The following is a 27797-nucleotide window of genomic DNA, read 5'->3' on the forward strand; positions in this document are numbered from 1 at the left end:
AATTCCTAAAAATGATGCAAGGGTAAGTTCAAGTTTTGTGCACTTCCTGGGAATGGTAAAGCAATAAACCAGTTGTCACAGTAAGGAATAGTATATGTATGTGTGTGTGTGTGTATGTGTGTGTATGTATATGTATATATATATATATATATATATATATATACACACACATATATATATATATATATGTGTGTGTGTGTGTGTGTGTGTGTGTGTGTGTGTGTGTGTGTGTTTGTGTTTAAATCGACTCCACTTAGTTTTACTTCAACTATATTAAAATAATCACACCAATTTTCAGGAGTAAAAATTAAGTTTTTAAAGCTACAGTATCAACAGTTTACGTAATGGAGATGAAGTATTCAGATGTGTTCAAAAGTGTAATGCAGTTTTTCATTTAATATTTCTGATTTCTACTTTCAATTACGACGTGAAATATACAATTAATAGCATACCGAACTGTACTTTGAGGGAGATAAGGAACCACATGCAATCACTCTTGACATCTTTTAAACTCTGGGCAAGGTCTTATACAAAACCCTTGTTGCTTTAAGCTCAACGGCTCCATGCCATAACGTGATTACTTAACGTGCCGGTTTACGCTGTAACTGAGAGCATTACAGTCGGGCGCTTCTTTCTTGCAAACCATGCCCCATGGGGTTCAGTCTCTACCCAGGAACTTGACACTGTTCATCAATGGACTCCTTCAGAGCGTATCTCGTTTATCTTACTAATATAGACACGAATCAAAACTTACTATATCATCCCTTCTTACTCTTCGGCCTAATCTGTCCGATAAGCCATTTATGCATTACTTCTGTTTTAAACGGTACTTGGGACAAAGAAAATCAAAAAACATTTCAGTGTCAGATGCTTCTTTTAAACTCCCTCAATATTTATACATGGCGCCTCTAACACGCAATATTTGAAAAATATAGAAGAATTTGAAGAACAGATGCTTTGGAGTATCGTAAGGATGTATAAGCATTTTCCCGTCTGTAAGCGCGACATAATTCCGTTTGCACGGAATATTGGTCCATTATATCTTTTAATGCCAGTCTAGCTACGAAAAGGATTTCCACCTCATATAAAGTTATTATAATCCCATTAGGGAGGATCCTCTAATCTCTAGAATATCATATGCCCAACTATCTCTCTCTCTCTCTCTCTCTCTCTCTCTCTCTCCTCTTCTCTCTCTCTCTCTCTATCATCTGTATATAATTAATATATATATATTATATATATATATACACACACACGCATATATATATATATATATATATATACATATATATATATATATATATATATATATATATATATATATATAGTATATGATTTATCTTTACGCTAGGTATAATTGCTACTCTGCTGGATCTTTGCAGATGTGGAATTTATTCTAAAGAAAATAATATATAATTCAATATCTACAAGTAGTTCATTTATTATTTACTTCGCAGAACCACCCAAGAAAGTCTGTAATTATAGTATTTGAAAACAAAATATAAATGATTCCGTGTTGACGTGGCTGCATAACTGATAACTGCAACTTGACAGTAACATGTGGGTCGTGTAATTAAGGAGTTAAGATCCTCACCCCTCACGAGAAAATTGGGTCCAAATCTCAGTCACGGATGAGCGATATTGACATGTCCTGTTAAAAACCAGTTCTTTCTCTGTTGGGCCAATCTTTTCCCTTCTAAAACTGATCTCTTTTTTGTATTTCTTATCACGTTCTGTTACTTCTTTCATATGAACATCATTTTCTTCGGAAGATGGAATTTCAAAGTCAGTGGCCCTTATGGGTTTATTCCATATGAATAGGGTTCATGTTCTAAGAATAATAATAATTAATAATAATATAATATGATTATTATATTATTATTATTATTATTATTCTTTAATATTAACTATTTCTATTTTTATTACTACTCAATTTCTCAATAACTGGCAATTAGTTACGTGACGACGGTCGTGAGGCAAGGTATTTCATTCAAAATAACTAGCTTTGCTGAAAAAGAAAGGGTAATACATATGCGTGCATGCGTGTGTGTGTGTGTGTAAAATGTTTATGGCAGCTTGGCGATTAAGACCTCTTCTCAATAATTTCTAGCATTTAAAAAATTCTCTTTCTCATTACTATTAAGAGCAGATCCCTGTCACTGGTTGAGTAACCCACATTTCAAATTTCTGAACCACAGAATTTAGAAAAATGTCTTTTCTTGCCTTTAGCAAACATTTCCCAAAGCGAGGGAACTGAGATAAATCTGAAACGTTCGGACTATTACGTCGTTTTCTTTATTTATATTGCCAACGATTCTCCTTGAATGACTGGTAATTTGGTTTTCATGTTATTCGATAATGATGAAAGAATTTTTTGCAAAAGCTTGAAATAACTGTGAATGGTATATACCTATATACATACACACGTTAATATATATATATATATATATATATATCTATATATATATATATATATATATATATATGATAAACTTCGACCAAATAAAAGTATTTCAGTTAAGCACTGGGACGGTACATGACTCCGTTATGGGTAGGGCTAGTCGCATTAACCCTCATACACTACTGTCCATTTTGACGGTGTGGGTACGGTAATAGTATACCCAAAATAGGGCATCATACTTAAATCTGCGAATCACATTGCAGTTAACTGAATAAGACTGGAGCAAAAGTAAACAAAAATAAGCTTAAGAAAAATTGTCACGTAAACCGACGTTTTCGGGAAAATGGTGATCCATTACAAATGGTAATGTGACAGAACGAGTGGTTGGGTATAAAATCTCCCATCTGAAGTACCTCATCGCTAATAAGAATGACTTTAGCACCATAAAAGAAAATTAGGAAAAGTTCCACTGCCACCATAACTTTCCATTCTAACTGTTCGAGACAAATAGCAAGATCTATTGTGAAGTAGTAGGTAACACATGGAAGTCATTTGGCTGACTTTTTTCAAGTCACTTAGTAGATGTTGAGAAAATGGATAAAATGACTAGGTCAGTATGATTACAGATTTGTTTCATTTATGATTTTATATTTTCAATGACTTAAAAATATCCTTTTTAAATGCTATTTTTCACATCAGTTACCTGGGAAAACATACATTCCAATTCCGTAATTTCAAGCTATGCACACTGGAACTGGTACAAAAGTAAATACACACACACACACACACACACGCACACACACACACACATACTATATATAATATATATATATATATATATATATATGTGTGTTGTGTGTGTGTGTGTGTATGTATATATGTATAACCGTATCGCGAAGTTTGGAACGCGATAAATCTATAAATAAAGGTATGAGCCACGAAGGAAAAATAAACACCGGAGTTTCTACAAGATCTTTCGACTCGACGTCCTTTACTCTGCTGAGTAAAGGACGTCGAGTCGAAAAATCTTGCAGAAACTCTGTTGTTTATTTTTCCTTCGTGGCTTATACCTATATATATATATATATATATATATATATATATATATATATATATATATATATATATATGTGTGTGTGTGTGTGTGTGTGTGTGTGTGTGTGTGTGTGTGTGTATGTACGTACATATATGGCATTATTTCGTGTGAAAAACTTAGTTATAATTATTTTTAGAGAGAGAGAGAGAGAGAGACAGACGAGGAGAGACAGAGGAGAGAGAGAGACGAGAGAGAGAGAGAGAGAGAGAGAGAGAGAGAGAGAGAGAGAGAGAGAGAGAGAGAGAGCTCAATTTTCTCTTAAAATTCCATAATTCAGGTGAATTAATCATTACAGATTCTTTGTGAAAAGTAGTTCATGTTTTCAGATGACTTGGGTAAGAGTCTTGTAAAATCACAAATTTATCATCCGGTGAATATGAAGACAATGAACAAAAAATATATGTATTAGTACAAACGTTGGTGTGAGCCACGCGATAATAAGATCGTGATTGTTAGAGGTAGGTCTTTAATCTCTCCAACCTCTCAACTTCAGGTCTTTTATATTCTCCACCTGCATTTAAAGAACTTTTGAAGAGGTAGGTTTCTCGTCAAGTAAGCCACCTTCAGGGAAAGTTCCATCGAAACCACTCCTCGGTTTACTGACCCAGTTTATTCTGGATTTTCTTCAGATCACTTTTTTTTGGGGGGGATGCAAGATTAGCCCGATAAGCACGTGGGCAGACAAAATAAAAAAAATCATGTCATCAGAGTATTTGTTTTCTTAAAATAGGATTTCAAAGTATTTATTTTCTCAAGTTTCTAATTTTCCTGAACACTCATTCGGGTTTCAACATCATGCTTTCAATTTCAAAGGTTATTTTCTTGGAACATATCACCATTCCATGAAAATATATTTATCAGCCATTAAAATTTTCCTAGTTAAGAATCCGGATGTGACTGCCTCAGAATTCAATCGTTGATACCTCGGACCATATACTGGCTTGGATGAAGCCCTTTATAATAGCCTTTCACTACTTTTCGCGGTAAAAGACCCTTTCCTTTTTCTTAACCAATAATGAGTAAAATGAAACAACGGAACTAACGTAAGACGGAAACACACGGAATCCTAACGTTTTCAAAAGAAATAATGTTACCTTCCAAAACTTAGCATTAGACGTCAAACTCTTGTATGCACCGCGTCCGAAGCTTCCGAAAGGTCGCACAATTAGAGAACAAACCCACCGTCGAATACATACGATCAAGATTCGTTTTAAAATGAAGAATATACCTGGATGAAATGATGAAGGGTAGAAGAAGATGGCTTGAACATGTCCCGAGAGAACAGTATGTGACTAGAGTCGACTGACCTCAGGCGAGAACTAGAATAGTTGGAAGATCACACCTACTTGGGTGAGAACTATGAGATGAAATCTGGGAATTAGTGGAGATTTGTGGAAGTATAAGTCCAAGAAAGGCATGATGGGGAAACTTTCACGAAGACCCCTTGCGTTTACGGCGACGGTGATGACTACTCGGCCTTGCCTTTAAACAAACATCAAGCTCCTACGATCTGAAATGAATATCAGCTTGCCCCGAATTCATGTTTATTATTACAGTTATATCATACAGCCAGAAATCCACGTCTTCCGAATTTCTGAACGCCAGGAAAAAATTACCCGGCCACTTTTACTTTTTAGAAATCTGACAACCAAAACAGCTGCTCACTTGTCTTTGCAAGCGCCATACCAGTAAATCAAACATTATTTCTCATTCAGCTATTCTGTCTGTCACTGCATTCTAAGAATGACTTTTAGTGTTACCTTTATGACTGAAACCATTTTGCTTCTCTGGGACAAAGATAATTTGTACTTTCCTTTGTCAAAACGGACATTTTTAAACCTTTAACAAAATTTCTCCTTCCCTGTTATTTTTGTTCAGCTTTGCTTCCTGTCCCAGGATGGCAACCAATTTCCTATCTATCCTCTTTTTCTCTTACTCAGGGAGTAAGCCTACAAACCATTGCTGTTGTTGTTGTCGGGGAAATGTCTGAAAAGGGTGTTTCGCGATGAGTTAAAGATACAGGAATTTTAGGATAGGATATTTATGACTTATTTATTAGAATGAAAATGTAAAAAATGAGTAACGTGCACATTAAACAGTACAGAAAAATATGTATAATAAAATATATAGTATTTTTTCTATTTTCGTTGGTGAAACAACGGGCTATCTGTCTGTAGATTTTAGTACGTTTTAATTTATTTTATGTACTGAATCTAAAGGTTATATTTCTGTTCAATTATTTTGGGTTTCCACTTACAACTGAGAATATTTGAACGTGTTTAATTTGTGTCCTTTTTATTTGATCCTTGTTGTTATGAGTATGAATTACGAAGACCACTTCACGTTAAGTTAGGAATATAACGTTTGGAACTAATGGATCAGTGTAACATCTTGCACGGATCCCGATTAAGCTGAAGGTCGGATCACGCCTTGTTTCATTTCGTTTTCGGAGACTGCCAACAAATTCCTAATCCTTCCATTCACAAGGAATTGTTTTTCTTCGCTGTATAATATGACTACAATTGGAATTTCAGTAAAAGTCTGATCTCTATTCATTTTTCAAATCATGAACAACTTTGACTTTTTTAATTTTATTTTTATATAATAGAAATACATTTGGTGACTTTTAACTGGTGTTCATAGCTTACCTACACACGCAGAATAGCAGGCGATTTTTCTTTAAAAGAAATCCTTATGCCTGCATAAACGTTCTCAAAATAATACGCTGACGAAGGGAAAATGTAAGGCTAAAACAGCTTGTCTAAAGCATCCACTTAACGGTACAGTAATTACGGTTCTCCATACAGAGTAATTAATGCAAGGATATTCAGCAACACCTGACAAAAGGAATTTAAAAAATATTTAAAAAAAGAAAAACCAGTCGAAAATGAGAGAAGCAAAATATAAGAGAAAATAAACAGACATCAAAGTGAATATCTAAGCTGTAAATACTCGATTCTTTGGTGGACTGAATCAAAATTTCCATTAATTAAATGCCTTTCTCCGACAATCTCTTTCCTAGGAGTGACTTTGTCACTACAAGGTTAATATGCTTCGCGTGCGAGACGATTTTTTCTTCATTATCAAAGATGAAATGTTTTGTCCTCAAGCATGTATTAAGGTAAGAAATTCGGAAAGTATTCTTGAAAGTATTCATACAAAGAAATTCTACCGCACTGCTCTTCTTGATTATCCCCATGGGATGTTGACATCTGATAATATAAATATGGCGAAGCTCCAATTTCTGGTACTTATTCAATTCATCTTAAAAATGAATGGTCTTACTGAGTGCTTAGATAATGGTCAATTGAAAATAAAGCTGGCTTTTCTGTAAGGTCTGGTACTTTTAATAAAATTTTGTTATGATTCTCAATCCGCATATAATACGGAACAATACTGAGTTCTAGTAAAGCAGATAAATTGTTCACAATAAAGAGAAATATAAAGAGCAGAAATTTCAATTTCCTGATATGCCGTATCCCTTAGCCGTGGCTGGAAAACTTTGAAGCTTTAACAGCAGGTGTTACACCTATGAAAAACGATACTGAAAAATAAAACAATTCATCTAACACACAAGAACGAGAGTTAGGGGACTGGCATGAAAGGCAGACTTTTCCTATACTTAAATAAAACAAACAAACAATATTATCAGTTTAATTCCCATTACATAAATACAAATTATACAGTTACAGTAAAGGTTGGTTGAAAAGAAACGGAAAATAATGGTCGACATACATGTATTGTTATTAATCAACGTCATTACTAACAAATTTCCTTCACAAATTACTAACAATCACAAATGACAACTATAAATATAGCCTTGCAAAATAGACATGGACTATTGCAAATATTTCATGTAATGGAAATTAATAAATATAAATATTTAACTGCAGCGTCAAATTCTAAAATGGCAATAAAATATGTCATAACGTTCTTTTACAGTATATACGATATATATATATATATATATATATATATATATATATATATATATATATATATTTTTATTATAGTAGGGGATGAAGAAACAAAGCCTGGTGATTGGGAATAGTAATTCATAACAATGGTGCTAGAGAGAGGTGCCCTGACTTAGTGTGGCAACTATGGTAGAATTGCACCTTCGTCGAATGTAAAGACAGTATTCAGAATGCTTATGCAAATCTTAAAGATCAGCACTTAGATGAGTGTTTAATGAGAGAAGCTCCAAGATGATCTACATATTCGGTTGTATCGTGCTGGTAACCTCAAACATCATAGAAAACTTGTAGCTAGTAAACGTTGAGGTTAAAGATTTCATGGAAATGTCACACATCGGTGGTACATTTTTCGTTCAGGGGTGTGACAGTTTTGCCCTCACAAAGTGCTTCTCATCCGGTTTTCGCCAAAACATGATGAATATTTTCATTACAGTCGAAGCAAATGCATTCTTCCAAAGTTGCCATACTCAGTCAAGGGATTTTTCTTATGTACCTTTTTTACGAATTACTATTCCCAATCATCAGCCATTGTTTCCTCACTCCCTATTCTGCAAAACAGTCCAGTTGTTAAAAAATAAGTGTTATATCAGTTGCACTATAATCACCTCGGCTCTGGTTTCTAGAAACTCAAATCTATTTCGACAAGTGTCGTTATAGTCATCTTCAAGAAGTTTTACTGCAACACACCTATATATACTCTACCAACAGATTTTCTTTTATTGAGACGCTCTTAATTTCAGCTAGAAGATCTTAACATTCCTCATTGTTCTTTTTCTCCCTCGATACATGGCTGTGTGATCTATTTGGTTTCTATGGATGTTATCAGATATTCAAGTCATTTATGGATGTCCTTTTTATGGAACTAATAATATGCGTATCCTTTTCGGTTGCAGTCCCTCCCTTACCTTCCTTGTTCCTGGCGATTTTTAATTCTCACATCTCTTTCTGCACTACGCAGCTCCATAGAAAAGTCATTTTCACTTCTTCGGTAAGCTCTTTCGTTAGTGCACAGCACACTATAATACCATTAAGGCACTATTTAGCTTAAACTCTTCCCAGCAGTAATCTACTGCTCACTGTTTACCAGTCATTCAGTGCTTTGCCTTTCCTGCATTTGGTGTTAAGATCATAAGAGAGAGAGAGAGAGAGAGAGAGAGAGAGAGAGAGAGAGAGAGAGAGAGAGAGAGAGAGAGAGAGATTCTTCATCTTGCTTCACGTTACCAAATGGGTAAATCCAAGTACAACTCTTCAGATTTTCCAGCAATCATTGTTACACGTACCTAGTCACTTATAACAAGAATGACCTTGTTTGACATAAGCAAAAACTTTTTTTTAATCAAAACTTTCCTAATATATTAATGAACTTCTCAAGCAGGAGTCATTGATATCGAACTATGATGTCTCGATATGGTTACAACAACAACGCGGAATACTAGTCAATTAGCCAAATTAGTTTTGAACGAACTGCAGCATCTGTGCCCAAGTTCAGTATAATAAATCAAGCTGACCTGGTTCTAAAATTCATGGTCATTAATCACACTCCTTGTTCCCACGAAGAGCTGTTGAAAAGTTTGCTCATTATGTTTTGGTTTTGCCACCCGGGTTGAAAGACTGACACGCCGTGTTTTCCCAAATATTTCAATTTCCTTCTGTCTTTTCATTTTCTCATACATTCAGTGATACTTCACTTGCGGTAATTGTTCAATTCTTCGTATGAATGACAGTGACATGATTTATGAAAGCCATAGCAATGACCTGGAAAGTTTAAGAATTTAGTGATTTAGGAAAAAGCAAAAAGTATGCATAAATGGGAAAAGAATAACAACAAAACAATCAAAGCATGTGTATGTTCGCGTAATGCATATATAACTTCATAGAAATTAAATATTTGGCAATATGAAAAAAAGTCTTTGTTGCGCAACTACATCATTTCTTTCATGACTAACAAATAGGACAAACTCTTCTAAATAAGTGATTATGAATGAGCTGCACAGGAACTTCTCTTTCTCGCCCCTGTCTTTTTCCTTTAATATGGAATTCTACAAATATCATATCTGAGCAGAAAAAGGTTATATGCTTCAAGCTTGGCTATTCCATTTACAAAATAAATAAATAAAGATGTGACACTAAATGAGGAAAAGTGATGATGTACTAACAATAGATATTACTTTAAAGAAAAGTAATTCGTTAACTCGAAGAGAGATAAATTTTCAGTGCTCAAAAAGGTCTCACATAGTAAAAAATTTCTTAACGACAACGATGTATAAAACAATTCAATAGTTCCGCCCAATCCAGTATTCCAAGTAACTACCCACCTTTTCTAATAGTTTCACTACCATTCAACCTTGTACAATACTTTACCACTAAACCTTGAACCTCAACAAAATAAATAGGTTACGGAATTTAACTTAAATATATTTTAACATAAAGCAGTATTAAAAGCACGAAGAGAGACATTACTTGAAAAACAAGTTCTAGCGACGGATAAAGAATACCGCCGGTCTGAATTGGGTTTTGCATGATTATGAATACAACCAGTAATACTGACTGGTGATGCCACTTTCACACGTAGTGAAGAACACGTACACAAATGATTCGGTATCTGCTTGGTAGCTGGGGTACTACTATGCATTTCATGTACCGCGAGTCATCGTTTTTCTCAAATATCTTTCACTGTACAAGACATCTCGCCTTAATTTTTGGTAATATAGTGCATTGTCAAATGGTGTTGGTTAAGGCATTTACTCTCTTGACTTACATTGTATTGTCAAGCTTCGCCAACCTATACTTTCGAACGTCCATTATCCCTATCCCGTTCCTCCCAACCTCCCGCCCTCACCCTACCCAACCTCATCCCTCCCTCAACCCACCTTCCTGGTCTTCCCGACTCGGGCCCCCACTTTCCTGCCTATTATATCTATATTATATATTAAGTAATATTAGATACTGTAAATATGTTGGTTTTGTAAATTCTTTGTTCATTTAATTATTATTATTGTATTTTCACATATTGTATAATGGGAGTGAGCTAAAGAGCGTATGACCGTCACTCTGTTTACCAAGGCCATGAGAGACAAAGTCTACTCACTTCCCCCAAATCCCTAAGTAGGCGAAGCTTTGTGTACTTATTGTGACAGCAGGTGAATTGCTGTAAGGGAAAAACAAAGAAAATGGGTATAATTTGGGGGAAACTACTATCACTAACATATCGTCATTGTATGTATGTTTCTCTATTCATATCAACTGCAATTTCATACGCCAGTAATAAGGATGCAATTCTTGAAGCATACTGAGTTTAGTGAATGAGTTGAGTTTCATGCATCTTGTATTTATATTACTTATCTTTAATGGAAAGTGGCGCACTATGTTCATATACGCACCTATTTTTGAGACAGGTTCCAAAAAGGATTTTACTTGTATTTCTTACAATTCGGGCAGTCGTATTGATTGACCAATATGCATGTGCTTTTTGTGTGAGGTGTGTTATGAAGATTCACTTACCTATTGTGATTGATCCTTATTCTATTGTCAGCTTTCTACATTTTGTACTGGTTAGGAGTCGTATTGTAAAAGCATTTCTGTAACGACGCGGACAAAGTAATATGGCGGCCATGAGAGCAATGAAAAATCCGTCACCATTAATTATGCACTGAATACTTATAGTGCGATTGCTTCAGCCGATAGACAACCCCTTATCATGACGGTATTACCCGCCGCGCCAAAGGATACTATAAACAAATACACTGGGAAAAATTAACCATTATTATGGTCATTACGTCAAACTCCGGTATCCTTTTCATTATGAACTTTCCAGTTATCTGTTGGTGTTGAAAAATATCAGGAAAAACGGTATCATTGGGGGAGAAATGAAAAACACGGCGACAAAGAGAGGCGAGTGACAGGGAGGGAGGGAGGGAAGGAGTGGGAAAGGATGGGGATAGCGGGCGTTCGAATCTGTAAATAACTCCTGCTGACTCATACGACTTTGCCTTTTAAAAGTCAAGAGTAAACTCCTTAACTAACACCATTTGACAATGAACTATAATACCAAAAATTCGGGGGAGGTGTCTTGTACACTCTGTCAAAGTACCATTTCGATCAAATAATTAGTTTGAAAGATATTTGGGAAAAGCGATGACTCGTGGTCCCTGAAATACATGGTAGCGTTCGCGATCTCAAAGTATTAACAACGCCCATTTTTTAAACGTCTAGAACAACTTAACCTAAACTTAAATTGTTTCAGTGCTCACCGCTGATAATACCAAGTCACTTTTGGCTCCTGACTCATTTCGTTGCTAGTTTACTCTCTTTCACATAATCATGATCAATGGTAAATTAAGCACCTTTATCGTTATCAATGAGTCTTTTTCAAAAGTTTTAGTTGGTTATTAACTAACTTTATGGTAAGGTTCACAATTGTCATTGGTTATCAAAATGTTTGTGTTTAATCTTTTTGTCACAAAGCTCTAAATTAATGTTGGTAGGTTTGCTTTATATTACATTTTATATTACAAATCATTGCCATCACAATGCAATAAAATACAACTGTTTCTTGAATAGCATTATATCAGTGACAACTAGCTTTATCAGCATTTTCCTTTGCAGAGTGCTTTGACATATTTGTAGACTTTAATTTTCTACAATTTAAAACTTTCATTTGTTACTTTTGTAGAGTTGAGTTCAATTTTGGAAATATTTTTTTCTTGATGGGAAAATTAATGAGTGTTTTTGGAAGGGGAATTCAAAACTCGTTTATCAAGCATTTCATTTTGATGGAAATTACTTTTTCCATGTAGGTTTTTTGCCATCACTCCACGTGAGAGCGAAATTAATTACGAATTCCTCTTGGATATCAGTTCACCCACTTTTAAAGTCACCCTTGTGTAGTTCACATATGGTTAAAGATTTTCTGAAATTGCACAGTTAATGAGAAAAACTGCGTTAGGAGGATGGATTATTCGTATTATCAGTTCATTCTGTAGCTAGACATTTTCTACCTTAAAAAGGCAGTTTGCGTTGTGGATTCAGAAGTTCAGCGGCAGGGTGCTTCTCTGGCATTGCTTGGACCCTGTCTGCTGTTAGCCAACTGAACTATCTGTGAATGGGCATCAGCGTCAATACCACGAAAACGTTGCGCAGTGAAATCGAGGAAACAAAGAGGTATGAAGAAGGTTACTGACGAACAAAGCTACAGTGGAATTTTACTAAATAAAGTAGGTTGGTGGGAGGAGGAGGAGGCCAAAGACGGTGACTTTCTTATCATGACAGATAACAAGAATACCATCAGATTGAGAGAAAATAATTTGAATTTTAAAAATGTGGTGGAGGAGGTTTTATACCAGAACTAAGAGGAAACTAAACTGATGAGGATATGAGGCAAATGAAATAGATCGGTACAGTCCTTAGAAATGTTGTGAGCTGTATCCAGTTAACCATTACAGTGATTCAGTGAAGTTTTAAAGGTTACAGAAGTTAGTTGAAATGTCGTTTTACAGAAAACAATACATTAAGTATATGTAAAAGCATTATTTGAAAACCAAGCCAGAGGAAAAGTTGGGATAAAAAGGATTCCGCCGACGGGTAAGAGGCTAAGAAGAGGGAAGTTACAAATATTTTTATACGGACAGAAGATATATCACCGGTTGAGGACGACCATATTTTTTCTTCAATATGTTGTTGAAGAAAAATCGGTCTAGTCTTCAACAGTTAAAATTGCATGAATTATATGGACATTAGTTAAAATCATACAACTTATTGTATCAGATCTCTCATTTCATTATACCATGTATTACTTTATTCCATCTTCCTTTCTTAAATGCCTGCAATATTTCCTGTTGATTCCGAGACCCATCTGTTTAATTATGGACATTTCTCATACATGATTCTGTCAACTTTCTTGATTTTTTCATTCTAAATCCTAACAAACACCTTACCTGGTACGCTAACACAATGTCCTTTAAATTTTTACACTCTCCTCAATCACTTATACTCGTAAACAGTGTAACAGTTGCTCCTTTTACTGCCACCCTTTGGAGTTCTTTCATTCATCTGCCTCTTAAGTCCTCTCCTTTCATATTCTGCAGTCAATTCTCGTTTCAAATCGTCATTCAACTCCTTTTTAATTCAGTCCTTCCGATTCCCATATCTTCAAAGTACTCACTCCATCGACCTAAGACTACGTTCACTTTAGGAAGGGTCTCTCAATTTGCACCTATTGCTAAAAGAACACATTTGTTCATTAACATTCCTCTCTTCATCTAATTCTATCTAAAAAGCTTACTTACTCTAGAGTTCTACCTTCCCTACTTAAAACAGCCCGTAAAATATTTTTTTTCTTCCACTAACCCCTCAGTCTCTCAGCCTACCACATTGTTCTTACCATGCTCACTTTGCTGAATTAAATTTTCATCCCTTCCTCTCTAGTATAACCATTAAGCTGTATTCACTAATTTGGGTTTTGAGAATTATTTCACAATGGTTTATTAATATGGATGCACAACTTGAGATACTTCTTCATAAAAGCATATTTGAACTTTCTTTCTCCTTGAATGTATCAATTTTTCATCTTTTTCATCTATTTCATTCATATATAATGAAATAAAAATGATAGCACAAATTTATGAGGAATACATAAGGTTTCTTACCGTTGCATATTACTAAAGGATTGTGTGGCGTTGAAATGTTCGATCATAAATCTTAAATTGAAAGTTAGTTCCCAGCAACTACTAAAAAAATGTTGTTGACACCAACCAAAGGAAATGAAGCGGATGCTCTCGAAGCAGCTGCAACTCCGAAAGCAAAGAACAACACATAGTAACAGATGTTGATCCTTCCAGGGCTATCTCCTTTAAGCTCCAAGGAGATACTTTGTAAGCCTGCCCCTGGAGATACCTTTACTTCATACATTATAAATCCTCTGAAATATTCTCTGCCAGTGTGAATTCTCCTCACACATCTTTATGTGTGCTACGTGCTTCACCCCGTTTGAAAATACAGAGAAAGGGAGCAAAATGCAAGCATGAATATTTGCAATATTAAGTGAAGCGGGTCTTGAATAAGTATCATGAGTAAATTTTTCTTACCGACAGACGCGGTCACGCAAGTAACTATTTTCCCATTAGTATGTGCTCTAAGGCTTACATTTCTAAACATTATTAAAGATGAAGTTAACATCTTTGTCTACTCGAGACTCAACGTTATTTTGATTGTTTTCCATGCCTTGAACCGCTTCCTCTGCATCTACGTTTCATATCGATGTCACGCTCTTGTTATGGATCATAATAACACTGATTCAATGACATTCTTCACTAAATTAATAATATTAAATATTTGAGTATTTTACCATCTATTTTCCGATTCAGAGCTAAAAATTTGTGATAAGCACAGCAAACTAAGCCCATATTAAAGGAAATTTTTACCTAACCTCATAACAATATGTGTGAGAGAGAGAGAGAGAGAGAGAGAGAGAGAGAGAGAGAGAGAGAGAGAATAAACTAAGGTTAGAGTCAATCAGAGAGAATGGCGTATAAAAGTTAGTGAATATTGTCTAGTATACACAAACATGTATGTATGTATGTATGTATATATATACATATATATACATATATATATGTATGAATGTATTACTCAACATTACAGCCAAGTATAAATCATAATATTATAGTATAAGCATGTACGTGACACAACTGATAGAGTAGAACAGGTGTAACGTTTAAAACAGTATATTAGGAAACGCTTCTAAATATGAGATGTATGTAATATTACCAGATCTCTTTATCTCTCCTCTTATCATAACAATGGACAAATGTTGAACTGTAATATCAATAAACTAATGCAAAATCTTTATCAGGTTCAACCGTATCGAATGGCAGCTTTCGTCAGTTGTATTATTTATCCTGAAAGAATAATAGAAGCACTGAATTCTATACTAATTTTGTAAAGCAATAATTACAGAAGTGTACACAAACACACGCCCACATAAATATAAATATATATAATATATATATATATATATATATATATATATATATATATATGTGTGTGTGTGTGTGTGTGTGTGTGTGTGTGTGTGTATACTCGGTTTTTACAAAATATAACCAAATAACTGTGAATAAATATCACACACCATCAACCCATCATTCCATGAAATCAAATACAGTGCATACTAAAGTGTGCACAAAATAAGTCACAATACACTCTCCCGTTAATATAGTATATATATATATATATATAGATATATATATATATATATATATATATATGTATAATAATATAATACATGTGTGTGTGTGTTAGAAGACGCCCGCACTGACCCAGAGAGGGGTCATGTCAAACCTGAGAGAAGAGATGTGAAAAATTTTAAGAATGTATGGTGAAGAACGTTATTTACAAGATTTAGGAAAGGTTGCAAGAATATGTCACTCGTCTGGTTAATAAATGGCCTACGACAAAGGCGTTTTATTTCCTGTGAATTAAACTTTTTTTTTTTTTCTTTTATATATATTTGATCGCTCTACTTGTAGAAATGAAGCATTTATTAGTAAAAAAGATGTGGACTCTGCAAAGCTATTCGAAGGTTATTTTGTATAAACCGCTGTAAAGGTCATAATACCAGACACAGACAACCGACTTTGTGTATCCAGTAAGATAAAGTTTATAATGATTGCAGAGTGAAACTATCTAACGAAAATGGCTTTTCCGAAAGGCATTTGTCGACATACAGTCTCTAGAGACCTTGGGGTCACTGGCATGGCTGAGATAGTAAGTGTTTCCATTACGAGTAACAACAGTTCCACGAAATATCGCACCAACTGTTTGATTTATTACTAAGCCTTTAACCCGGTTGCTCTCAGACATAGTCAAGGGCACATGCTAGCGGCACTGGAGCAATAACATACAAAAGAGGTGTGAGATATATGAAATGTAAACCACGCAAATCAACACTCGCTCGTCATCTTTCTTTGTCAAATGTTTCAAAGAAACTTCGCAAAGTCCGACACAACGTGAAAAACAAACGGGTTATCCAATTATTATTATTAAGAAGAGTGTAAAAAGCTACTGACATTTAATGCATGATTTCACAGAACAAAACACCAATATATCAAAATCAAGGGAAATATAAAATACTTCTGAAAACAAAATAGCTAACAGAGAAATGTGTAGTGTACATTCAAAACACTTCAACTCAAGTCGGCGAAGTAAGACAATGTTTCAAGGTACTTTAAAGCAGTATTACAGCCTCTCAAAATTCCGGAGCCTCTGCACACTTTTGTCTGGAAAGAAAGTCTCCTAGTACTGAGCAGGGTAACAACTTCTCATCTCGCCGAAATGTGAACGACGGTGCTTTACAAGGAAATGGCGTGCACTTGTTTTGCAGAAGGAAGCTCTACAGTTTATAACGGGGGTTCCATGCTGATATAGAACTTATGGAAGATAGTCTAACAAGATATCTTCAGGTAATTGTCTAAATCAATTCTCCCAACGTCGTGAAAAAGGAAACCACCACTTCAAGCATTCTTGTCTAAAAGGTAAAAATTCCGGGAAACTGCTTACAAGCGTAAAGAAGAACATTATTTCAGCAAATTTAGAAGCAATTATCTGCAATAAGTGCCGGTACAGTTACCTCACAAGATATATAGGAACTCTTGTGAATAAATACTAATTTTCTGAACCTTACATGAGGCCCCATAACAGTGGATCCATCCACACATTGCTGATAAGAATACTCTGAAGCTGAAAATCTGTTTCAAAGTCATAAAAAAACTCCTATATTTTCTTATGCAATTAAGGCTAGATAAAATACACAAATAACTTTCACGTGTAAAGTAAAGTATAACAACATGCGTTGAATTTCCTAATCAACAGATTAAAGCTTCATACAAATGAGTTTGGACTGTATTGCTGACGCACAAATCATCCGCTATATTTCGGTTGGTTAAAAGGGATGGTTTCTTACTATAAATTCTGTACTTTCAATTCAGCGTATTCATTTTCGTAAATAAGATTTATAAGCAACAGAAATATATATATAATTTTTATATATATGAATATATTATATTATTATATATATATATATATATATATATATAAATATGTGAATATCAATCTATCTATATATATCATATATACAGCTGACAAATATATGTATAAATATATTTATACATATAAAGTGTACGTCTTTAAGTTACCGCCAAAAATCATTTCACAATTAAGAAGGGGGTGTTCCTGTTATTACGCAATGGTGGACATTCTGGTTACTGTATATAACGTCAAATTATGTGTAAGCCTTCGGCCTATTATGCTTATCTCAAATAATAGTTCCTTTTAGAAAATTTATTGACAATGGTTACATGATCATGACGTAAAATGCAATGTTTCTTGTCAGAAAATGCTTGACAAATGGCTTACATGCAAATACTCCTATTATTCATGAGATAAATGCTAAAAATCCTCGATTCTTGATTATACGTATAGCAAAAAACTGTAAATTCAAACACAAATGTAGTTTCAGGGCTGCTACCAAATACTCTTCGTTTATGGTAAGTACAGTCCTAGAACTATTTGTCTTTGACTAACAGCAGTGTTGTTTGAAGATATTTCAAAATTTTCAAACCAGTGATCTATTTTGGGGAGGCGGATGTTGAAATAAGAAAAGAAATTATAGGGCCACTCCAGACTATCCTTCATGACGACCTCAGGTGTACAATACATTCATGGGTTAGCTCATAATGGAGTGTAATGCTGACACACACCTCATTCGCTATATTTCAGCTGGTTGAAAGGGATGGTTTTTTACTATAAATACTTTCAAGTCAAGCGTTTATCTTTAACAAGCTATACAATCTTCTCTAGATACACCGTAAGTCTTCCTGACAATTCACTTCAAGTCATCATCATATTTTAACTTAGCAGTGAACAGTCTGTTATCACGTCATTAACGAACTACGTATATAATAGTAGCAGAATTTATTACGACAAAATACATCTATTAATAACATATTTTTGCTAATATGTCTGCAAAAACTTAACCAATGGGTACGAGTGTTGACGCAGAGTTAAGCAAAAGGGTAAAAATGAAGCTAACTACGTAGATGAGCGTAATTCTGTCTAGCTAAAAGCGCTGTAGCTTCAAGAGAAATTGTTTCCTTATGTCTTACAATCCAAAGTAAGGACACCTATGTAACATCTAACAGGAACTCACTGAGATGTTTACTACTTTCAGATCAGATGTCGCCATCTCATGTCTTGAAACATGACATCAAGGTATTTGAAAAAGCTTATGAGTAGCACTAGGGCCCACTGCCAACAATGGAAGTATCAAGACCTGTTGCGAGTTCCTATACACTAATTTTTTCAATAAGGTTGCAGAACCCATGGCTATCATGCTAAAGCTGGTCACGGAAGCGTATGTGAAAGTTTAAAATAAATAAATGAATAAATATACATATACTATGTATATATACATATATATACATAGTATATATAGATATATACTACATTGTGTATATATGTGTATATATATATATATATATATATATATATATATATATATATCACTCTTACAAATTATTTTATGCATCAAACACCATAGAAAATATAGGTTAGACGGTTGTACATCCTAACCACTGTCGGCTTTGCTATTTAAGCCATCATCAGCCCTATGATAGTACGAATCAGTCCTCTGAAAATGGCCTAGTTGGCAATAAAGCTGATATCGGTCAGGATCTACAATCGTGTTTCATTTCCTCACCCTGTAGTGTGTGATATGATAAATAAATAAATTAAATAATATATATATATATATAATTATAATATGTATATAATATATTAGATATACATACACACACACTCACACACACACACACACACACACACACACACACATATATATATATATATATATATATATATATATATATATATATATATATATATTTATATATGTGTGTGTGTGTGTGTGTGTGTGTTTTACTAACAGGACCATCCGCTGGATGTCTTCAAGCAGATACCATACAGTTTCAATGAGGTCCAGTTAATAATTGTATTATTGCACAAAATTGAATTGTGGATAATCGATGAGTAATTTACTATATACCATTGAAAAATTATAGATTTTATTAAAATAATTATCTATATCATATATATATATATATATATATAACATAAACCATATATATATATATATATATAATAATAGATATATATATATATATAATAAGATATATATATATTATATATATTATTACACCACCTACACACATATATATGTGTGTGTGTCTGTTTACAAAGTACACCATCCAACAAGAATTGTCTAAGTATCCGTACATCCACTACCTAAGACAAGCTACTCAGGTCATTTTTTGTAACTATCTGCTACCCAACTTCACTGAAAAAGTGCAACTTTAATTTATGCACTTAGTAATGCCTCTGGATTCATGTAATTCGGATAGAAATATAAAAAAATTTAAATTATTCATCAGTTTTATCTTTATATAATAATAATATACAGTTTTTTTCTTTCTAACACAGCATATATACATGTCAGAACAATGAGTACCATCATCATCCACTCTCTCTCTTGCTCTCTCTCTCTCATGCTTCGTTGCCTTTCCTCGACGTTTCAGAAATGACAGCCATTGTCTGTCGTTGTAACAAAAGACCTCTTCTCTTTCAACATCGGGTTTCTTCCTCCTCCCCCCTTAATGAATCTTCTAATCTCGTCATTGCATGTTCACAAACCACTAAATAATCGCTTCACTTAATCCCTCTAGATTAGGATGTTATCAATCATTCGTGATTTATTAGAATCGTCCGGCATGCCTTTTGAGGACACGAAAGAAAACTAAGCAACACTCGTAAAAAAATCTTACGAAGGTTACGTCCTTTGTGCTACTGAAATACATATATACATACATATATACATATACATATATATATATATATATATATATATATATATATATATATATATATATCTATCACACACACACATATAAATTATATATATATATATATATATATATATATATATATATATATATATATATATATATATATATAATACTAGTGTGTGTGTGTATTATAAGTATATATTATATATATATATCTATATTATAGTATCATAGTATATATAATATATGAAGTATATATATATATGGTATAAGCCACGAAGGAAAGAAAGTTAAACACTAGAGTAGCTACAAGATCTTTCAATTCCACGAAGGAAAGTTAAACACCAGAGTAGCTACAAGATCTTTCGATTCAACGTCTTTTACTTAGCAGACTGCAAAGTAAAGGACGTTGGGTTGAAAGATCTTGGCTAATGCCTTTATTTATGCATTTATCACGTTCCAAACTTTCGTGGTTCAGTTTATACATACATACATACATACATACATACATACATACATACATATATATATATGTATATATATATATATATATATATATATATATATATATATATATATATATATATATATATATCTCCCGTTCTCGGAAGTGACTTTCTGAAACTTCTAAAAGGCCTTGTAATAGAACGGGACCATAACAAACAATCTACGGCTGAAGGCCGTTATCAGTGAGGGGAAGAGTGTATATAAAACTCTAGAGATTTAGTTTATCTGAACTATATGTACATCCAAATTAAGTGAGTAGCAATTTATACCTGAAGGGTGACAGGGACTCGAATAGGTCCAGAGACTAATGGAAGGTGGTTGATTGCAGGTCAACCGGGACTCGTGGCTGAGAAATGATCCAGGCACAGAAATAAGGTTTATGTACAGCGGGTTGCTGAATACTCCTGACGCCGGTCCCAAGGGATTCCAAATTTCCTCTTACAACTAGACATGATATTTGTGTCTGAAAAGAGACTGCATTCTAGGATCAGTGCTAAGACGATAGACACGTGGGGAACGTTAAACACGATTTTCTCTTATTATTCCACATCAGAGTTCACTCACAGGGACATAGAATGACTGGGAGCTTATACAGACGGGGGTACTGTGTTGCTTAATTAACCAGCGGACGTTTAGCATGAAAACAACGTTACTTACCGATGCAGCAGACGCAAGTCTATGTGGGAATATCACTACTAGCATCACAATGGGAATTATTTACAACATCGATGGTAGCCATGGGGAACTACATAACGGTAATTAGTCTGAATGAATTTTAAACCTCTCTGTAAATCCGTATTTAATGTACAAAGCAGGTTCTTCGTATCAGAGAGAAGTTCATTTTATTCCTTCATAAGAAATCCGCAAAAACCTTTCAACTTATAATTAGTCTTTAATCCAAAAAGGCTTTTCAATTAGCACTTCTAAGTTGTACAGTAGGGGTGACATTTTCATTTATTATTTTCCTGAATGCCTTTTCATCCTCTAAATATTTATGGTGCATATAATTTTTGCACTAAAGTTTCATGAACCTACTTTGGTCGTTATTTATGGAATATCTGGTCTGTTGTTCGATCATACGGTTTTCAAAATTGTTATTTATAAGAATTTGCGTGGACCTTTCGATCTCCTTCGGGGTTTCTCTCCACGTGGAGCTATGTGAATGTGTGAGGGCGCGACGGACGAAGGCATCCACCACAAACCTTTTATACCAGTCTGGGCATTCACTGGACTAATTAAGGAATAGACCTGGGTTTATAGTATTTTTTAAAACTGGGGTGGGAGTCTGCTGTACCCGAAATTCCAGGAAGGGGAGGGCACCATCAACACTGCGTTCGCACATGAAGCGGAGGAGGGAACATTCTTCGAAAGTCTTTCCTAATATTTCAAGATCCTCTTCCTTGTCCACTCTTATAAAGGTGTCATATATGTAACAATGGTATTGAGGAGGGGAGGGGGTCATTGAAAACTCTTTCCACTAAGACACTCATGTAAAAAATTGGCAAACGGAACCCCTAATGGGGATGGATCCCCTTGCCACGCCGTCAATCTGGCAGTAAAGGGTCTTCTCGGAGCATATTTCAAGAAAAAGTTTTAAGGCTGCTTCGGGGATGTTCAAAGTCTGTTTGTCCTCACACCTATAAGCTCTAATGATTATATGCTCAATCGCATCATCAACTGCAACGTTCGTTTTAATAATATGAAAAACATTGGCACATTCTTTAATGGTTTTTGCGTTTTTTCGCCTAGCAGATTCAATACAAAATTCCTAGCAAATTTTTCCAATTTATTTAAAAGAAACCCGATAGCATATCAAGAGCGTTTCTGGGTTGTGATAAGGAAACGATCACCTTCACTAAATATCTGGGTTATATATTACACACTTTTAGGCATCAATATATACATATATGCATGTGAAATGACTTTGAAAGCATAACTATGAACTTTCAGAAATAAGCAAGTAAATCAGCGCATTAACGTTTATACAGTAAATATGAATAGTTAAAAAAAAAATTTTAGCTAAAGGTACATACAACAGTAAACATGTTAAAAACTTGACGTCCTTCTGGCCTCGGAGAAGAAATAAAAAATACTGAACATGAGAAACGCACAAACAGAATATTGTCAGTTCTAGACATATCCTACTTTTTCATAATAGGAGTGGAGAACAAAAAATAAATGACATGAAAAGGAAAAAAAAAAGATAGGACACATTCTTTACACATCCTTTCACTGAAGGACGCCTCTTCAAAGAAGGAAGCTTACTGGGCTTCCGAATAATACTGGAGGTAAAGAGAAAGGAACAACAAGGAAAGTGAAAGTGCTAATCTTTATTTATTGGCAGCAGAACTTAGAAATCAATATTCCATGAACACAATATGTAATTTGCATAGGATATGCTTTTGGGAGGTCTTTCGTTTCCGTCTTCTTTCTTCATCCCACACAATCTGCTCTTCGGAATTGGATTCCATTTTCTTTCTTTGGACACTTTCTCGATAACACTGCATTCAGGAAACACTTCACAAATATCATATCTCCTTACCCGGGTGTGGTGAGTGTAAGCGTCAAGGGCAAGGGTCAAGAATATGGGGAATAGGTTATATATAATATATATATATTATATATATATATTTATATATTATATATATATATATATATTATAATATATAGATACCTATATATATATATAGTAACGATATATATATAATATATATATATATGTAGTATATATTACATACTGACTAAAATATTGCTCAGGTCATGAGTCTCGGCTGAATGCTGTCGCACTGAATGTTATGACATGACGCCACAATAATTGCTTTCACAGTGAATAGAAACACGATATAAATTCAGTGGTTAAAAATTCCGAGCCAATACCTGTGACCTTCCGGATAATCAACAAAAGTCAACTTAAAGGCATGCGATGAGATGATTAGGTTATTAAAGATCAATTATTGACGTCAAAACCCTTCGAATAAGAACCAGAGAGCCTTCAAAACAATCTTGTCTCGTTCGTCTGTGCTTAATTTATTTGTCGTAAGTTGTGTTGCCTAAAAATCATAAATATCCACTATATGAAGTCTAGTAATACGGACAATTATTTACGCACACAAATCCATGCAATTATATATATATATAATATATATTATATTATATATATATATATATATATATATATATATGTAGTATATATTACATACTGACTAAAAATATTGCTCAGGTCATGAGTCTCGGCTGAATGCTGTCGCACTGAATGTTATGACATGACGCCACAATAATTGCTTTCACAGTGAATAGAAACACGATATAAATCAGTGGTTAAAAATTCCGAGCCAATACCTGTGACCTTACGGATATCAACAAAAGTCAACTTAAAGGCATGCGATGAAGATGATTAAGGTTATTAAAGATCAATTATTGACGTCAAAACCCTTCGAATAAGAACCAAAGAGCCTTCAAAACAATCTTGTCTCGTTCGTCTGTGCTTAATTTATTTGTCGTAAGTTGTGTTGCCTAAAAATCATAATATCCACTATATGAAGTCTAGTAATACGGACAAATTATTTACGCACACAAATCCATGCAATATATATATATATATATATATATTATATATATATCTATATATAGATATATATATATATATATGATATATATATATATATATATATATATAAATAATGCCTCTTGTCTTGGGAAATTCATTTTGGTCTTTTGACTTTTCAGTGTGCCTTAGAGAAAATTATTGGTAAGTTGAAATTCCTTTTTTGGTCTTTGATATCAGAGTACAACCTTGGCAATGTCCTCGCTGAACATATTTATTATACTGTATACGAAATATGCAAGCCGAATTTATCTGCTTTGCATATGGTAATTCAAAAGTTATATCCAAGATTAAATTCCTATTAGCTCCGTTACTCTTTACTATCACCTTGACCCTTAAGTCAGCCTTAAAATGTTGAGTCCCCAGCAATCAAAGATAATGTATAGTTTTGAGTCATTATTATTATTATTATTATTATTATTATTATTATTATTATTAAGTCAAGCTGCAACTCTTATAGACTAGCAGGTATTACAACACTAAGGGTTCAAGCTCAGTATGGAAAAAGAAATACAAAAGAATAACCAAATATTTACAAATAATAACGAAAAATAAACGAGATAAAACACTTAAATCATGAAGTTAGACTCATATGGGCATGCTCATCAGAAATTTATTTGTATTAACTTATTCACTATGTGAATAAGATCCTCCAACTCCTGTCTAAGTTTGAAAACTGCGGTACCATGATTAGCACAGTCAAAAGCAGCACCAAGTTAAGACCTATCAAACAACTTCATGGCCAGAATCTAGGGATGTTTTGGCATCACTGGAAGCTGAAAGCAGAACATACCACCACCCCAGGCCCCAGTGAAAGCCAAACTGATAACTATGGAACAGATGATTATTCAGTGTAGCTATTCAGATGTTTGCAAGTAGATGGTAATCAACTAGGCATGATCTAAACAATCAAATTTAGCTACCGGATAAAGCTTATCAATTTTCCAAAATGTGCTAGAAGAACCTCTTACAACTAACCAACTTAGGACCTATGCAATCCCCAAACCATGTCACTAAAAGCACTATGACATTACTGAAGGGTGTCTGCAGTGTCCCTTCGGCCAATAGTTGCTCCCATTTATCAGCTTTTTACTCTATCTCAATTTACGCTTCTTTTCTTCAGTCGTGCTTCAACAGCAACAATGTGTAAGAGTTTAAAAGGAAGCTAGACAAAATCATTAGGACACTGCGAATGAACAGTAAAACCTGCTCCAAGAGATAAGTGAGCGCACGACGTCTCCCTGGCTGGACAAATAAGTCTTTGGGACATCCTAATCCTTGCAACTCCTACCTCTCTATGTATTATATAATCTTAGTATAACTGTGGAGTTTTGTCTCGGTTCCACCTTTACCACGTTTTCCTTTTTCTCCTTTATTCCCCGAATATCTTTGATCTTACTGTCCAACCACTCCAACTCTCCCGTTTCACTGTCTTTAGCGCTATTCCATATAATTACCACGTGATATTTACATAAGAACTCATGTAATATCCGGTCTTCAGAAAATATAGGAAAATACCAATTGAATCTACAGCTCCACAGGCATCAAAGTCAATCAAAAAATGTTCGCTGTCATACAGTCCAGCGATAGACTGTGCAGTACAATTTTAAGACAAAAGGGAGGCAGATTTTCACAGAGTTTCACGTTCCTCTGCTTACGATGCAGTATATCCTACACAGACATGCGCTTTCAGCAAAGGTCATTTTCTGCTGAAACATAAACTCTACGAGCCACAGCTCTTGGTTTGGTATAATTATTCCACGTGAAATCCAATCTATTCCTCTTTCAGAGATGAGGCCTCCTTTAGCTCAATACATGTATGGATGGAGAAACAGGAGAAGTTAGGATTATAGAGGGAAATGTGGGCGAAAGTCTGTGGAGTGAGTAGAATAACAAGGATAGAAAAGTGGAAGTAGGAAGGAAGAGGGAGTTATAATTATTAAGAAAGAGTTTGGAATATGAAGGGCAATGGGGAAAACAGATGCAAGGAGTTTCAAGTTTAAAATGTTCGTAACATAATGACAAAACTCTTCTACATAGAATGAAGTGAGGTTGCTGAATATGAATGAGAAATGAAGGTGGAAAATGTTGAGAGGAAGTACTGTTTCGATTTTATTAATATTATTTTTTTTGCACATAGTATTAATGGAACAAACAGTACTTCTTAGTTTTTAGCATTAAATATATCTTCATTTATTCTATAGTGGGTTAGAAGTACTATCACGCGCTCCGTGACGTTAAGTCGGAATAGCCTGAGATGATTTGGGTATAAAAACATAAGAAAAAGAAAGAAAACTGAACATATGATCATTATCAATGCCTGAACCGAGTTTATTTCACCTTACAAGAAACGATCTTAAACCTAGTGACTAACCTTGTAAGTCATACAACAAAGACCGATTCTTCTAGCTACTACAATTTCTAGCTGGTGGAAAAGACGGGAATTCTGGCCAAAATACTCATAGGATAAAGTGTCTAACTACGTACACCATAAAAGTCTCTACTGAATCCGAGGAAAAATTTCACCTACATTCCTTTCAACTTATAATGGTAATGTTGTCTAAAACTTGGCTGTCGATGCAAGAGGGGAGAGGGTGTATGAGGCTGCTTCCAGAATCAGAATTTCAAACCTCTGAAGGGTGAGAGTGGTGGAATGGGAAGGGAAGTGTGGGAGGGAACACAAGTGTTGAGGCGGCTATGGGATAATGCGGGGTTGACTTGCTAATCTCACACAAGAATGTATTCATGTAAATTATTGCAAACATGAGTGTTCTTTAGTGTTGAAGAAGAAGGAGAGATTAAAGAAAAGAAAAATATATTCAGTAAATTTTGAGTTAATTGTAAATAAGCATAGTTCAATCTACCACTGAGTTATGTGCTGTCGTCATCTCCGGCTTTAACATCAACAACTTCTGTCGACTGCATTATGTTGAATGCATGTGCTTCATATTATACAAAATATATTTTACTTCATTCATAATTTACGCACTGTGTAAGTGCGCGCTCGCGTGAGAGAGAGAGAGAGAGAGAGAGAGAGAGAGAGAGAGAGAGAGAGAGAGAGAGAGAGAGATATCCATATTCTACGAACGTTTGTGTTAAGAAATATACTAGCAGTTTTAGATACTCCTATATTCATTGTTATTTTAGAACCAATAATGTGATCAACTATAACTGTTTAAACATGATCTGGCTATGCCATACGATTTTAAATCAGAATATTTCATACTGGAACATTTCTCTTGCCAATAAAGTAATGTATTTAGTAAATAATTCTATAAAATAAGGGGCATGCGAATAGAAAACTATGAATAAAGGAAGGTGT

Source organism: Macrobrachium nipponense, chromosome 3, assembly GCF_015104395.2.
Source record: "Macrobrachium nipponense isolate FS-2020 chromosome 3, ASM1510439v2, whole genome shotgun sequence".
Classification (NCBI taxonomy): Eukaryota; Metazoa; Arthropoda; class Malacostraca; order Decapoda; family Palaemonidae; genus Macrobrachium; species Macrobrachium nipponense.